The 16,396-nt window shown below is 40.4% G+C and overlaps 1 protein-coding gene across 1 annotated transcript in view; it reads right to left on the bottom strand.

The window, feature by feature from the left end:
• Window positions 1-16,145, bottom strand: part of TBPL1 (TATA-box binding protein like 1) — a 39,994-nt gene extending 23,849 nt beyond the window's left edge. The window contains exon 1 of the mRNA XM_086317956.1: window positions 14,927-16,145. The gene's annotated coding sequence lies outside the window, so the exon portion shown is untranslated. The remainder of the gene's footprint in view (window positions 1-14,926) is intronic.
• Between the last annotated feature and the right edge of the window lie 251 nt (window positions 16,146-16,396).

The raw sequence follows: 16,396 nt of genomic DNA, 5'->3' as shown, positions 1-16,396 counted from the left end.
ATTTTTTAATATGCATATTCAAATAGTCAAGGGAAAAATGCCATGTCTGGAATCACTATCTGAACTCAGTAACAAACAGATTTGGTAAAGTTTCAGATGATCCCCTCAATATCTAGCATCTTGCCACAGGAACCAAACAAATTTGGACAATTTGAGTACAGAATAGATCTGGATCATAGGTATAATTTTAAGACAAAGAAATGCCATATTACTGCCTCAACTCTTAACAATGATTAAATCTAGGCGAAAGGGTATAAGGGTATTCATCACACTGCTCTCCCTACATTTTGGTCTAAAAAAATGTCCATAATAATTTTTAAAAGCTGTTTAAAAAGAAAAACAAATTTCTTCACAAATAGGCCACACTAAGACAATGTGGGCATTAATTATATATATATTTTTTAAAAGAAAAACCAGATCAGATAAGAGTATTCAGAGCAAAGGAATTACTAGCCTCTTTGCTACTAAAACATCTAGAATATCCTGACCTTATCATTTAAAGAGGCCACCGATATCCAGATATCCAGAGGAAAGTAGGGTGGCGTGAGATATAAAAATACTTGTGAGGAAAGTCTCAGGATATTTAGCACAAGACAGGAAAGACAGCAGTTGCTTTCAGATGTCTGAATAAAAAGGAAACTGAAAAATCCAAATGAAGGCCCAGAGGAGACCTTATGAAGCCACACCAAAAACCAAATACCTGCAACGCAGTAGGCTCCATGGAAGATAAGTGGCCAAAAAAACGGAGGCAGGGCAAGACGAACTGGAGTGTTAGAGAATGAGTTTTTTATTCGGTAAAAGATGTGACTAGATGGTTTCTAAGATGCCCATCTAACTCTCAAATCCCAGGATTCCAACATCTTAGATGAAGACATACTCTAGACACATCTAGGAATTACATACTAAATTTCAATTTTCAGTCTAGAACTATTATGTAGTTTAGTTAAACTGACAACCCATTCTGAACTCCCCACTTTTCCTACAACAAACACTTGCATTCAAATGGACAATACAGAGAGGAAGTTAGACGCACGGAGGGGCAACAGCACAGGCAGATGACCAAACTGCAAAATCCGTCTGACCTGGTGACATCGCATTGTGAAGACACTTCTGTGTGTGGCCCAACAGCTTATACTTTATACCAACAGTTCTTGGTGTTGGCGTTTTTGTGTTCTAGCCACATGCAGAAAATTTTATTAACAATATGCCTGACCACAAAAATCCTTGTATATTCTAAAGGAAAGGATTCTGAAGGAAAGGATCATATAGTATACTACTCATATGACAAAAAACAGTTAACAAATGCTTAAGTAAAAGAGAAAGTATGTACAAAACCGTAATTTGTTGTTGTTCCATTGCTAAGTCTTGACCAACTCTTCGTGACCCCATGGACTGCAGCACGCCAGGCTTGCCTGTCCTTCACTCTCTCCCAGAGTTTGCTCAAACTCACGTCCATTGAGTTGGTGATGCCATCCTCTATCTTCACTACATATGTATCTACCTTTTACCTTTGACTTTTTCTAAATACCAATTCTGAAGACTGGTATATCAGAATAGTTATTACAATTTTTAAAAATCTACATCAAGAAAATTACAAATACTGTTTTTCTCTAGTTTTTATTTTACATTGGAGTACAGTTAATTCACACGTCGTGTTCCTTTCAAGTGCACAGCAAAATGATTTAGTTACACATATACATACATCTATTCTTTTTCAGATTCTTTTCCCTTATAGATTATTACAGAGAAAGGTACTGGTTTTTAAACAACTCTGATGGTTGCCAGCAACCATCTATTTAAAAAATCAGTAAGGAGAAGTATATTTTATGTTTCAGTCAATAAAAATATCTGTAATGATGCCTAAAAGGTGGTGGAGGAAGATTTAAACAATGCTGATTTTCAGAATGAGTGCTTAAGTCACTGGTTTACACAATCATAAAAAAGTTCCAGTACAAAAACAAATCTGCCTGCAATGATGGAGACCTGAGTTTGATCCCTGGGTTGGGAAGATCCCCTGGAGGAGGGCCTAGAAACACACTCCAGTATTCTTGCCTGGAGAATCCACATGGACAGAGGAGCCTTGTGGGCTACAGTCCATGGGGTTGCAAAGAGTTGGACACGACTGAGCAACTAAGCATCTTGCAATTTGAGAATACATAATCCAATACTTATCCTATATTAACAATGTTTAAACAGTAGACTGTTAAAGGATTTCACTATTTTAATATGTACTAAAATGTATCTGTGAAGTAAGAAAACTTGGGTGTTAAGGTGTGGACTCTAAAATGGATGCTATGTGACACAGACTGATTCTAAACTGTTCTTACCTTTATATGCAAAATACAAACAACACTATTTACTCACAATATGACTGATTTGAGGGATTAATGAGCACCTCACAAATTATAATAGCGTGGGGTTTAGTTGCTAAGTTGTGTCTGAGCCCTTGATACCTCATGGACTGTAGCCCACCAGGCTCCTCTGTCTATGAGACTTTTCAGGCAAGAATACTGGAGCAGGTTGCCATTTCCTTCTCCAGCACAAATTATAATATGCTCTATTAAAGTAACATTACACTAGTCAATGCTAACATTAATTTTAACTAATGTACTATTATAAGAGGATAAAGTATATTTTGATGAATACAACTTGAAATTTGGGGATTCAAACTCAAAGATGAAGAAATCTGGCATAGAGATTCCTTACTATGTAAAAGAAAAATTTATTTTGGCTAGATTTCTTAGTATTTCAAATAAGTGGTCTTAACATATGATTTTTAAAGATTATATGTCATTTTCTGATTACATAAGAAATATTTAAAGAAAAAAAGTCATCTATAGTCCCACCACTGTGATAATTACTACTGTTTTTCTATGCTCATATGGGCACATGTTTTTAGGCTGCTAAGTCCACATACTTATTTGTATATACTAAACAAGGTTGAGATCATATGCATATGCTGTTGCATCTAGTCAACAAAAGATTTTGTAAAAATATCTGCAACTTTTGCTAAGAAAAACAGTAATATTGAATTCATTAATTTTCCTTGAACACTAATGAAAGTGAACTTTTCAAATATTAATAGTTATATTTACTCTAGGCTAATTTCCTCATATTCTTTGCTCATTTTCCTTCTGAGATATCCTACTGATTTTATAAATGCTCTTATATGTAAAGAAGTATCAGTCTTTTGCCTGCTTATGCTATTTCTTCAGCTAAAAATGATTAATGCCTATTTTTACACCTGGCTCATTCCTACTTGTTCTACAAGTTACCTTCATTCATAATCAGTTCTGGAACAATAAACGGTAATCTAAGCATCAGGCCCCATCTTAGTGGATGGGGATCCAGTAGTGAGGAAGGCTTGGCAGAGGGGACAGCAGGCCTTCTCAGCTCTGAGGAGAGGAATGTGAACTGTTCAGATGTGAAGAAGGGCCAGTCTGGCTAGAGTGGGAAGAGGGAAAGGGGCACGAGACCAGGCTGGAGGTGCAGGGAAGGGTTAAGTCCTGCCTTCCAGACCATGTTAAGGATTTTCACATTTATTCCAAGAAACTGGTGGACTAAAGAGAAGCAAGAAATGACATAACGTATTTGCTTTTCATGAGACTCTATCATTGCCATTTCTTTAACAAGAGAATGGGATGCAAGGCAAGAAAGGGCAGAAAACTCAGGTCCACCGCTGCGGTCCTGGTGAGAAGGGACAGTAGTGGGAGCAGGGTGGATGAAGAGGCAAAGCGGTAGGTCAGAGAGAGACTTCTTTAGGAGACAGAGGGAACAGAGCTTTGCGACTGATATGGAGAAGAGGAAAATGGAGATGGAGTATGCCTCCAGGTTTGTGGCCTAAGACGCTGTCTACTGGGACAGACACACTGGAGGCAGAGCAGGTTTGCAAGGGGGTAAGGATTCTGATTTTGACCTGTTGATTTGAAGGAACTTGTGAGACATCCACAAGGAGAAACAATCAGGTAAGAGTCCACTGCTCAGGACAGGCCTAGGTCTAGACTGCAGGTGAAATCTTAGAAACCCACATGTAGAAGGTAATTAAAACCATGCTGGATAAAATAAGAAATCAAAGGTACTAAGACCTCTGGTCTCCAAGACTGAGCCAGGGCATCCATTACCATGATGGACACTCTGAGACCCATGACCATGCTGCCCGGGGACCCACTACACAGCACTTGCTCACACTACAGTGGAATTTCATATTTCAGTGTCTCCGTGGTAGACAATAAGCTCCTCAGAAGAATGATCAATTCTTACTTATTTCTGTACCCAAGTCTTGGTATAGGTCCCAAGGCATGAAACACATTCAATGAAGTGTCTGTGAGAGGTTAACTGTTAGCTTGAGATTATTAAAAAGCAGTATCTCCAAACACGCACAGAGAAACAAGTTTTAAGAGCCCAGGCTCCAGAGCAGATTACTTGGGTTAAATCCAGACTCTACCACTTATCAGTCATATGACTTGGGAAAGTTATTTAATGCCTTTGTGCCTCAACTTCCACATCCATAAAATAACAGGTAACAGCATCTATCGCCAAGTGTTGGGAAAACTAAAATTTCATGCAGACCATTTAGCATAGTACTTGTACATGATAAGCATTCAAATTTAGCTATTCTTATTGTTACTATTATTATATTCTTTCTTCATCTTCCATGGATAGAGAAACGTGCAAAAATGGAAAGGATTTCCAGTTATTCATTGTGGTCCTCCAGCTTTGGAATGCAAAAACAGATCATGTTGTTTCAGGTCTAAAAGCAAGGGTAAAAATAAAACAACTTTGATGTATCTGGTAAATGATATAAGGATTTAGAAAACAACTAAATTTAACAGTGAATTAAAAAAAAAAAGCCCTAACAATAACAAAATCATCTCAAACCAACACAAAAAGTAGTTGTTGACTATGTCAGGTGTTTTTCTGGAGGGGGCAGTGGAATATGGGGCAGACGGAGACAGGAATAGACAAGAAGAAAGAGTCTGACCAAGTCTACAACAAATTACAAAACAGACATTTTGCTAATGTTTACTTAGCTAGGTACCTGGAAAAACAGGAAAACTTCATTTAAAAAATCAGCAAGTTTATCTCTTTATAGAGAATCTTGATATCTGCCTTAAGTTACCCATGATAAGTAACTACAATTTGTGACTAATCTCATCATTATGCTGATGCTATTAACACAGCAGACTCTTTTAAGATTATCGTTTTCTTTGCAAGTAAAAATGTTAATTCATGAGGTTGCTAACAAACTGAATAAACCCTCTTCCAGCTTGTGGCTGGTGTCAAGGCTGGCATGCATAAAGATCATTTTTCTCCATATTCTAATTTTTATTTCAAGGGTGTGAATGCAGCATTCAAGCTTGAACTTCTGACAGCTCATCAAGAATTTAATCCAGAGAAAGCACTGCAAGGTGAAAACACAACAGGCTGAATTTCGTATTTTGACAGTTTCCTTTCAACCACTTTTATAGGCTTACCTTTCATATGAAATGTCTGTTTTAATGGAGACAAACTGTTTAAGGTCTGGGTCATGTATGACTGCCATTTTAAAAACAGGAGGGTAAGATTATGAAATTAGCTATTTGGAAAACAGTGTACAGAGTTCAAACTTTTCTAGTTAAAAAACAGTTTTTGCTATTTAGTGAAAAAAAAAAAAGGCAACATTTAAATAAAAGCAAACAGGACTACAGAGTGAATACTTTCCACATGTTGGCACCATTAAGAATTTCTTGTTTTACTCAGAAATGGGCAGATCTTTCACTGATTGAGGGCTGTATCATCCAAAGAAGACATATGTGTACAACTCGGCTAAAGATCAGAAGAAAGCCACAAAAAATATTTTGAATTAGAAATTCAAATTCAATGTAAAAAGGACTACAGGGAACTGATTTAAAACTAGCATGACAGTAAGCTAAGTAACTGATGATAATGTACAAGAAAGTGTTCTAACACAGAATACACAAGAGTGATAAGGAGGTTTTCTGATGGGTACACTGGTTCTTAATTCTAAGAAAAAGCCAAAACAAAACAAAATAAAAGCTATAAAAGAGGCACAAGCCCCAGAGATATTGATTAACTAACCTTTGCACAGCCCTGATTTTAAAAACATTTCCAAGTTGTTTCTAATGGGGCAGTCAGTTGAGAACCACTGGGCTGAAACGCCACAACAGGTCAACAAAATGATGGAACTTCCCTCTCAGTAGGTCCTTAAAATGGGTTATAGTCTCACACCAGGGCTATTTATCATAGAGAACATCAAGATTTCTGCACTGTTTCCCATGTGTGGCTTTCTTAACTCGGATTCATGCCTTAAATTGTCACAATCTGCCTTCTGCCTCTGCCTGGGATAAAGTGTTACAAAAAACTGCTCCTTGCTGAATCCAGTGTCACCACTGACACTTCCTTTTATTGGACTACTCCAGAGCATAAAGCCGAAGAAGGTGCTGGCACCCCACTCCAGTACTCTTGCCTGGAAAATCCCATGGATGGAGGAGCCTGGTAGGCTGCAGTCCATGGGGTCGTGAAGAGTTGGGACACGACTAAGCGACTTCACTTTCACTTTTCACTTTCATGCACTGGAGAAGGAAATGGCAACCCACTCCAGTGTTCTTGCCTGGAGAATCCCAGGGACGGGGGAGCCTGGTGGGCTGCCGTCTATGGGGTCGCACAGAGTCGGACATGACTGAAGCGACTTAGCAGCAGCAGAGCTTAAAGCACTGGGAACCCCTGATTCCCCAAATTCTTCCTCACTATTCCCTATGCTTGGCTTCTGAGGCACCTTTCCTAGGTTCTCCTCCTATCTCAAATATTGCTCTGTCTGCCTCTTAAATCATAAATTCTTCAGGGAAGTCAGTGACATTCCCTTAAAAGGTCAGCAACGGGTTCTAGAGGGCAAACTCCCTTGGAATCATATCCACACTAACCTGGATACGTATCTGAGGAGGCCATTATTTTCTTCATATTTTCAAAAGGATTTAAGATCTTTGAAGGTTATAAATCATTGCCTTAAATACTTTTTAATTTAAGCTTTCCAGGCTTCAATCACTATCCATAAATTTAGAGGTCTTACTTCAATATTAACCTATCAGAGACTGAATCCAGATTCCTATCTGTTAGGCATATTCATTGAGCTAAACCAATGTATCCAAAACAAATAATTAATCCCCTCAGAAATACTTGCTCAGAATAAAATGGTCAGGTAAGGAGCCCTCCTGACAGTTGTCCTCCAGTGGAAGAAACAGACGACAAGCAATGAGAATAATTAGAGACTGTGATCTATGTTATAAAAGAAATGGCATGAGAGAAACTTCAGAGTGATCCAGGAAGGCCTCTTAACTTCCTTAGAAATGAAAATTATTTTTAAAATGAGATCTTGAAGGTTAAGGAGGAGCCAGTTATATGAAACACTGAGAGAAGAGACTCCAAGTAGAGGGCACAAGTGCAAAGGTACTGACTGTACTTAACTGTCTACTAGACTGTAGGCACTGTGATCCTTAAAGAGAACGATTTAATATAAATGTGTATCTTTGGAATGTGGGTTAGTAACTGGTACTTGGTCCTAAACTCAATAAGTAGTTGCTGAATTAAATGCAAAAGGACAACTGAAAGAAAGAATTATGGAGTTGGGTGGCTGCTAAGTGGGAAGGGGGTGGGGGAGGAATGGATTGATAATAAAGCCATTATTCCTCTCTTTATAAAGTGAGAGTGAGGATACAATACAGATAAATTAAGAACATAGTTTCACAGATTTGAAACTCTTCCAATTTAACAGGCCCCAAACAAAAAGCCTACTAAGAGTAACTTTAAAGGCATGCATTCTTAATATATGGACAAATTAACAATTATCCAAAGTAGGTTTACACTATGCATTGAAGTGGAATTTTCAAGATTACAAGATTTATACTGGCAATATGCTGCTGTGATGATGGAAAAAAGCATTATTCATAGATTAATATGATTTTTTTTTAAATCAGTTGTGAATTGTTGAACCATGTCACATCCTTTATCTCAGCTTCTCCCCCACCAACAAAAAAGAGGAGAGAACTGAATTAAGAAATCTGGCAGACTTTTGAGATGAGCACACCAAGTTTGTTTCAGGAAGGTCCAATGAACTGGTGACTGTGTCTTCTACATAGCTGTGGCTCCTACCATCACCCTAACCTGCCACATCCTGGGATGTGGTCAACCCATAAGCAATTAAGGGAGGCTCATTACCACCTCACTAGGCTGCACATGCATACAAGAAACTACAGATATACAAGATGCTCACCACAGCCATAAGCAGGTGACAGAAAAAAGGTTTTGGGCTCAACAGAAGTATTTGGCAAATTCAAAAGAAAAGGTTCTTGTTTCATAAAAGCTGCAGGTTCCTCATGAACCTAAACAGAGGTTCAAACAACGACAGGATCTATTAAGTGTTGGCCGTATTCACAAACCAAACGCCCATCTTCAGATCTGCACTTTGGGGTTACACACTGGTTTTATTATCTTCACGTCTGAAAGATGGCAACACCTGTCCCTGAAAAAGAGTGATGTTGAGAACACCAGGGAAATATTAACCATGTGGCAGAATAAAACACCTAGCTTTTATTCTGGGCAATAGTACTGACACCTTGAAGACCTGTTGTCATAAAAGTTCCCAATACAGTTCTCAGAATATCTAAAATTAAAGGATATATGGATGGAGGAGCCTGGTAGGCTACAGTCCATGGGGTCGCTGAGGGTCGGACATGACTGAGCGACTTCACTTTCACTTTTCACTTTCATGCATTGGGAAGGAAATGGCAACCCACTCCAGTGTTCTTGCCTGGAGAATCCCAGGGATGGGGGAGCCTGTTGGGCTGCTGTCTATGGGGTCGCACAGAGTCAGACACGACTGAAGTGACTTAGCATACATGTGTATGTATACGCGCGCACACACACACACACACACACACACTTATATGAAAATATATATATGAAACAGCCAGGATCATTTCTATGCTTATTTCAATATTTTTTTAGATCTGGACTCCATGATGGTTATAGGCATTATGTTAACAATATTACATCAGTACTTCCTCTATTGTGGCCAATGTAGTTATCAGTACTCAATGAAATCAACAGTAGCAACTAGATGTCACTCTCTTCAAAAAGGAAAACAAAAGTCACGCCTCTAAACACAAACATATTTACCAATCTGGGGGAGGGAGAGTTATAAAAACCAACTAAAACAAAAATTGCACAATATGGAAGAATTATAAAATTTTACCCCTGTATATTGAAAGCAAAACATACTTTTAATAATGTGTTTTATATAAACTTCCATATGTCTTATAAAAAATATTATTTCAACTAAAAACTAAGACCTATACATTAGCCAAAAATAGAGAACAGTTTGCAATTTATTATACTTAAGCAGAAATAGTCATTTTCTAGTCAATAATTTCAAAGGTCCATATAACTAAACTAAAACATTTGGACTTAACATTAAAAAAAATTAGCCATTTCAACAGCAGTCTAATAAAGCTATATTTATCAGGTTACTCCCTGATTAGGCAGTCTCAGTATTTGGTGTCAACCTTATCATAAACAAATAATCTTGCAATCATATGCAGTCATTCCTGAGCTACTTGTATTATCAGAGCAGAGCAGCAGTTTCAACTACATCTAAAATGATAAGAAAGCTACTATGAAGAGCACATTTATACTGACACAAAAACCTCAAGCTAAATGGTCTGACAATGACATCAGCAAGTTTCAAGTTTACCATCACCTACGGTTATACAAGTAAAAACAGTGTATTCTACAGAAAGACAAATTCTGCTAAATGAAACCACTGGGGTCTATTCCTTTTATTCAGAAGTACCATACAACTAAACAAGCAGTCAAGTCCACAGGGAAATAGCATTTCAATAGCTGCAACATGGTGCCAGACCAGCCTTTGTTGGCCTTCCTTTTCCAAGAAACAGAGATGTCTCTTTTTACTGAGTCCATCTGCCATAAGTGATAACCAGATGTCTGTGTGACGATTCAAAATTAAAACAAAAGTCCTTTCCCCTCCGAAGACCTAATAAGCAGACATGAGTCCAACAGGCAGCATTACAAAGAGTTTCAATGTTTTAATCGCCTCCAACTGAAAGAAATAAAGTTAACTGTGCCACCGCAACAAGCACCAGCCAGTATCTTTTCAGCTAACTTCGCACAACACTGTGCTAAGTGCTTTACACTTCCTTATCACGGCAACCCTATGAGGTGGTACTAACATTAACCCCATTTTACAGCTAAGAAACTGGGGAATGAAGGCAGTGAAAAGACTTGTTCAAGGCCATACCGCTAATAAGCAGCATCGCCACCACACTGAACACAGGCAGCCTGTATCCAGAGTCCATACAAGCGCTATACAAAGCCTAGTCTCAAGAAAGTATAACAGATTTTGATCAAAACTGATTTTACAATGAAAACTGTAATTTATTAGAGGGAAGAAAGTTAATGCCTGATTCTTTGAAACCATTTCATTAATAAAAACAAATTCTGACTTCTTTTAAAATGTTCTCAGTTCTCACTTACTGAATTACAAAACAAAGGTGTATCAGGTCTCAGTGTCTATGGACAGCAGTCTATGATGGTAACGATGACAATTAAAATACAAAGAGTCATCCATATAGGTCCCGAGAAAACCATCCATAAAGATGCAATCTGATTTTCAGTATTCTTTCTTGACAGATGAATATTTGCATGGTCAAAGTCGCCAGTTAAAGTTTTATGGTGCATTTTTTGGGGGTGAAATTTTAAATAGCTTCATTATGGACTCACACATGAAGGCTGATTTGAACTGTCCCAGAATTCACCTTAGTATGTTATGGTTTTTGTTTTTAGTATTTAGTGGGATCCCCAAGCAGCACACTTCGCATTACAAAACAAGCCATTTAAACCAAATTGTGAATTTTATCACCCGTTAACCACATGAAAAGACCAGATGGGTACAATTTTTGATACGACCTGAACTGATTCCTTTCTACTATGACACAGTTCTGGAATCTTGTTTTTTCACAACTATACAAACATACTCCATTTTTCTTCTAAATCAAAGGTTGTGTCACAATACAAGAATCAAATTTGTCTACATGGCCTGGGAAGACCTCAGATAAATATACTCTTTTACCCTTTTGAAATTACTCAAAGTGACAGTCATGGGACAAGAGCAAATACTGTATCAACTCAAAGCAGTAAACCATTATTTTTATTATTTGAATTGGTTAAAAAAAAAAAGCCCTAATCATGTTTGAGAAATTTTGTTGCTTAGAATATACAGCCAATATAAAAGTTTAATTTTAGGCATCAGGATTAGATTCCTAATTAGATTAGATGTCTAAAAGTTCCCTTCATCTACTAGATAAGTCCCTGAAAGGAAAGAAATAAAATATGTATATCCTTTAATTAATGTTAATCTTCAAAACACACACATACAAACATACAACAGGATGGCAATTTACAGTCCTGATCCCCAAGAAACTTCTAATTTACCAGGCATGATGAAATCCATACACCAGTAAGTATAGCACCAGGAAGCATGTAATAAAGGCTTTAAAATCCAGATTTGTGTTTGTCATGTTTTGGTGTCTACCTATGTCATTTCCCTGCTATCTACAAGTGCACAAAAACGCACCTGATGAGAGACACCTTTAATACAGCTTTACATACCATGGCATCAGACATATTAAAGGTACAACAAACATGGGTGTAAATTTCAGGAAATCTTTATTAATTCAAATGCCACAATACAGCTAAACTGCCAAAGCACTACAGGTTTTGAGAACACTGTGGAAACATTCTACTATTATCAATTCTAAAATCCATTTAACAATTATTCATCACACGGGCTATGATGCAACAGAAAGAAATCAATCACTAGGTAATTATAAGCCTCCTTCACCGAAAAACAGCACTGATACCCACTTAACTAAATTATACAGTATTTGCTGATTTTTAAATAATGTGCCACGTTCATGCTAAGAAAGAACACTCTCCAGAAGTTTTCAGCTGTAAATTTCCTATTTATTCATACTACTTTATAGCAAATTCTATATATTCTATATATATACATCTATAAAAATTTTGATATGACAATTTCCCACACATGAAAAAAAATTATGGGACTCACTTAGTTTTCCCCTCTAATTTGGCAAAGCATAATTTCAGTCAAGTACTCAGATGCAAAATGATCTGAAAAGTTGGATGTTAAGACAAGGTTTTTAGAGTACAAATTTTGAAAATCTAAGGTTCAATTAAAAACAGAGAGGGCTGTACTATATCTTTTATCTTTTTTTTAAAAAAGTGACTACATCTTCAATAATAGTGTTACTAACTGGACTTCTGTAACACCTTTTATTCCTAAAAGTTCAAACATTTTTACATGCCTTATTTCAGTACAGTCTTGATTCTCAGCATAAGGCTCTTACCTGTCATATCATACAACCAACAGTTGTTAGTTCAGAATGAATAGAGAACATCTGACATGAATACTCCATTCTCAATATAAGCGGAGGGATACAGAAGGAAAATGCAACAGACAAAGTAACGTTAATGAAAAGGATACACAGGCCAAGGACATATGTTGAAAACTCCCTAAGAAACAGAAATAATACAAACAGCATAAGGAATCATTTTTGATTGGGACATGATTAGGTGAAGAGAGGAACTAAGACAACACGAAATGCTGCAAATATTGGAGCAGATGGCAGGGAAAGCGGGGATTGTTAATAAATGTAGAAGCTGAGGTAGCTGGGGCTTAAATCCTTTTCCTCAAACACAGAAGGGGTAAAGGGAAGAGGCAGCAGCAATTAAGATCTAAATGAAGTGAGTGTGACAGCAGCCCTGAGGCAGAGGGAACTCACTGAATCTCACATGAACCAAGAACATCCTCCAGCACCTCAAGTGCCATCATCCCCCAGCACAACCTCAAACAAGAGAGTAAGCCAAAGTCCTTGACTCACTAATCTACAGACGACAATATTAGGTTTTTCTTCTCAAGAGGTTTAAAATGCAATTTTAAGTTTCCCAATGTTTGTACTTCCCGGGCATCCCAGGTGGCGCCAGTTGTAAAGAATCTGCCTGCCAACACAAGATGCGGGTTCGATCCCTGGGTTGGGAAGATCGTCTGGAGGAGCGCACGCAACCCACTCCAGTATCCTTGCCTAGAGAATCCCATGGACAGAGAGGCCTGGCAGGGTGCAGTCCAAAGGGGTGCAAAGAGTCAGACACGACTGAAGCAACTTAACACACACACAATATTTATATTTTGCATCTTTGTTAAAGGTATCTTCCCACCTCTTTGCACATATATGAAATTGGTTTAACAAGAGATACTGTACCTCAATTCCATGAAAATACCCGAGTCAAAAACTCGATTCTGACATCAACCAATCAAGAGCACAGAGCAGCAGATCATAATAGTCTCGGAGACTGACTTTGAGGGCAGAGTACAAAAGCAGGGGTTTGGGGGAGCAGGATGAAACGTTTTTACTTAAGACAAGCCAGATTTAGGGGAAAAGTGAGAGGGAAAAAAAAGTAAGGGACAAACAGAAACCATGGTTGACATCATTGCTTCTGTGATTTATCAATTTTCTTTTCATCTTTAATCTTCAACTAAAGAGCTTTGTTCCCGCTGGACACAAAAATAGTATTACTGTAGCATGCGTATATGGCCATTTCAGTATGCCACAGGAAAACCTCATTTACTGACCTAGAAAGGTTTGGGAAGCATAAAACCATTAAACAGAGGCCTAAGGCCTAATGAAATGGCACAAACTGGTAAGCAAGATATCAGCTGTGAATAATTCTTTCAACTAGAGTGATGATAAAAGTCCTTTTTCGATTTAACTGCCATTCTCTCAAACTTTCCAAAAGACTGCATGCAGATTATGCTAAAATAGCTAAACCTTCTCATATTTCTCTTTTTCAATTTCCCCACGGAAAATGTCATTCTTTCTGCAAACAAAAATCACACCAAGCTCGTTTCCTTTTCTTTCCTTGAGCCAATTTTAAGTCACTCTCCTTAACTCTAAATACACAAGCCCACGCTGGTCAACTGCCAGTGTCTCTCTAGAACTGCAGGTGACAGATGCAGTCAGAGAGCTCACAGACGTGGATTGGCTGCGGTCTGAATCCTATTGCAATGAACACACTGACAGAGCCCGCAGAAGCACATCTCGGCAGAAGGAGAGAGTTTAAAAACCGTCATTTCCAATCGAATTTACTTTTAGACCTCTTACTGGCTATTATCCTCTTACCCCGGTTCTCAACCTTGCTTAGCCCTACGTCCTACCTATTTTATTCTCCTCAGTTCCAGATCCTTCATCAAGCCTAATTCTGGTTAATACTACTACTACTAACAACAACAAAAAAAAGGTGGGGGGAGGTGCTGCAGGCATTGCCAAAAGTAGGAACCGACCAAGGTGCTATTTGGGAGCCTTCCCGCCGCGGCCGAGGCCGCAGGAAGTTTTCTGGGAAGCAACGGACCCTTTTAGCATCTTTGCACGATTTCCCGTTCCCTGGGTGAGGGCTCCACAGAGAAAGATGGGGAATTTCCCTTCTCCAGTCTTCCCCAGTGGTGGCTAACCCAATAAATAAAAATATATCTTTTCTTATCCTACATCCCGCCGGATAACGTTCCCAGGCAGTGACGCCCCACCCCCACCCCGTTATCCCAGACGAGATCCCCAAATATCACCCCGTCCTCCTGAAAGCTGGACCCTCCCTCGGCCGCTGGACCAATTTTCCGCATCGGAGCTGCTCTCCCCCCAGCCCCGGCATCCGCCCCCGCACACTCCATCAGGAGCACGGCCGCGGCTCCGCACAAGCCCGCCCCGCGCCAAGACGCCCCGCAGCCGGCACTTGGGCAGCCCCGAAGACCGCGCTACCCCCCGCCCAGGGTCGCCGACCGGGTTACCGTGGGAAGAGCGGGCGGCGGCAGAGGACGCGGCGGCAGCGCTGCTGCCGGTTGCGGCGGACGCGAAGGATAAGCTGGAGGATAAGGATGATGATGAGGCGAGCGCGCTCCCCAGTCTCCATGGAACTCCCGCCCCGGCCGGTTGCTAGGAGCCCCCAAGGCTCGGGCTCCGTCTTTCGTGCTTTGTTGTTCCGGGTACAGGGCGGCCGCTGCTTCCCCGCGACAATAAATAGACCAGACGCGGGGGAGCATAGAGACAACGCGCGGCGGCTAGAGCGCCGCCGGACAGGGCCCGGCTGGGTTCCTCGCTAGCCAGTCATATCCGGCTCTCACTGCTCCCGTCACTTTCCCCCGCCCTTTCCTCCACTTTCCCTTCCTCCTTCCTGGTGTCCGGGTCGGCCCGGCCTGCCTAAGGGCTTGACGAGGTGGGGCTAGTGGGGAAAGGTGTGGAATAGGCTAGACTTGTTTTGCTTGAGAACCGCCTGGAAAGATTGCGAAAAAACTGTGCATCCCTTGTACATTTTTAGCTAGTAGTTACACATGAGTACGTAATTTCTGGCATACAGTGTAATATAAACGGACTTTAGGGTTTTTATTTTGAGGGGTGGGGGTGGGGCAAAACCTTGCCACTTCTGTTAGTTCATTCAATTCATAGAAAAGGTCCACCATTCAATATAGTTAGCGAAGCTGGTCCTCAACAGCTAAAAGTTGTTTTCTAATTCTGACGAATACATTTTCTGTCTTGAAAAAGTCCGACTTCGCTTTTTCGGTTAAAACAAACGCGTTAATTTAAGTGATCAAGCTCTTGTGAAGGAATGCTAATCCTAGTCCTAAAATACAGTGATAGGATATGACAGGTAAAAGAATGGATAGATAGATAGGTGATAGATCATGCAGGGGGGTTAGGTGGCATTTCTGTCGCCTGTCCCTTTGGCAACCATACTCAACTTGGGTTTGCGGTCAGGACTCTGCCTTGGAAGCCGGGAAGCACTTGAGAGGCTTTTAAGCCGCGTAGCTGGATCCAAGAAGGATGGGAGGAGGGAGAGGGCGGCTGCACGCTGGGACCGGGGTGCTGGGCAGAGGCGGCGGCGGCTCTGCTCACACGGAAGCCGGGCGCCTGAGGACTGAGGCCCTTCTGCAGCTCCGCGCCCAAGTGGCCCTGGAATGACCCGGGGGACTCCGAGAGGCGCACACTTCGCCAGTTTGAACGGCTGTGCTTGGGCCCTCGGGGCCCCTCGGGGGCCACTTGAAGGGTGCTGCCTGCGAGAGCGAGACGGGACTAACGGTCCGGGAGCTCCAAGCAGCGGCGCGAACACCCGCCGCGCCCCCAAGTCCCACTCCCAGGCCGGCCGGTGCAGGCCTCTGCTTAGAGTTGGGCTGCAGTTAGAAACCTCCCTGGATGAGGCCAGTGGGCAGCTCTAATTTTAATAAAAGGCCCGAAGGGGCTCATGAATACCTGGCCGCTGGTTG

The sequence above is a fragment of the Bos grunniens genome, chromosome 9, assembly GCF_055505025.1.
Source record: "Bos grunniens cultivar Pamir isolate PY7600 chromosome 9, Bosgru_T2T1.0, whole genome shotgun sequence".
NCBI lineage: Eukaryota > Metazoa > Chordata > Mammalia > Artiodactyla > Bovidae > Bos > Bos grunniens.
Note: the sequence above shows the minus strand (reverse complement) of the source record. Positions and strands in the feature narration are given on the sequence as shown.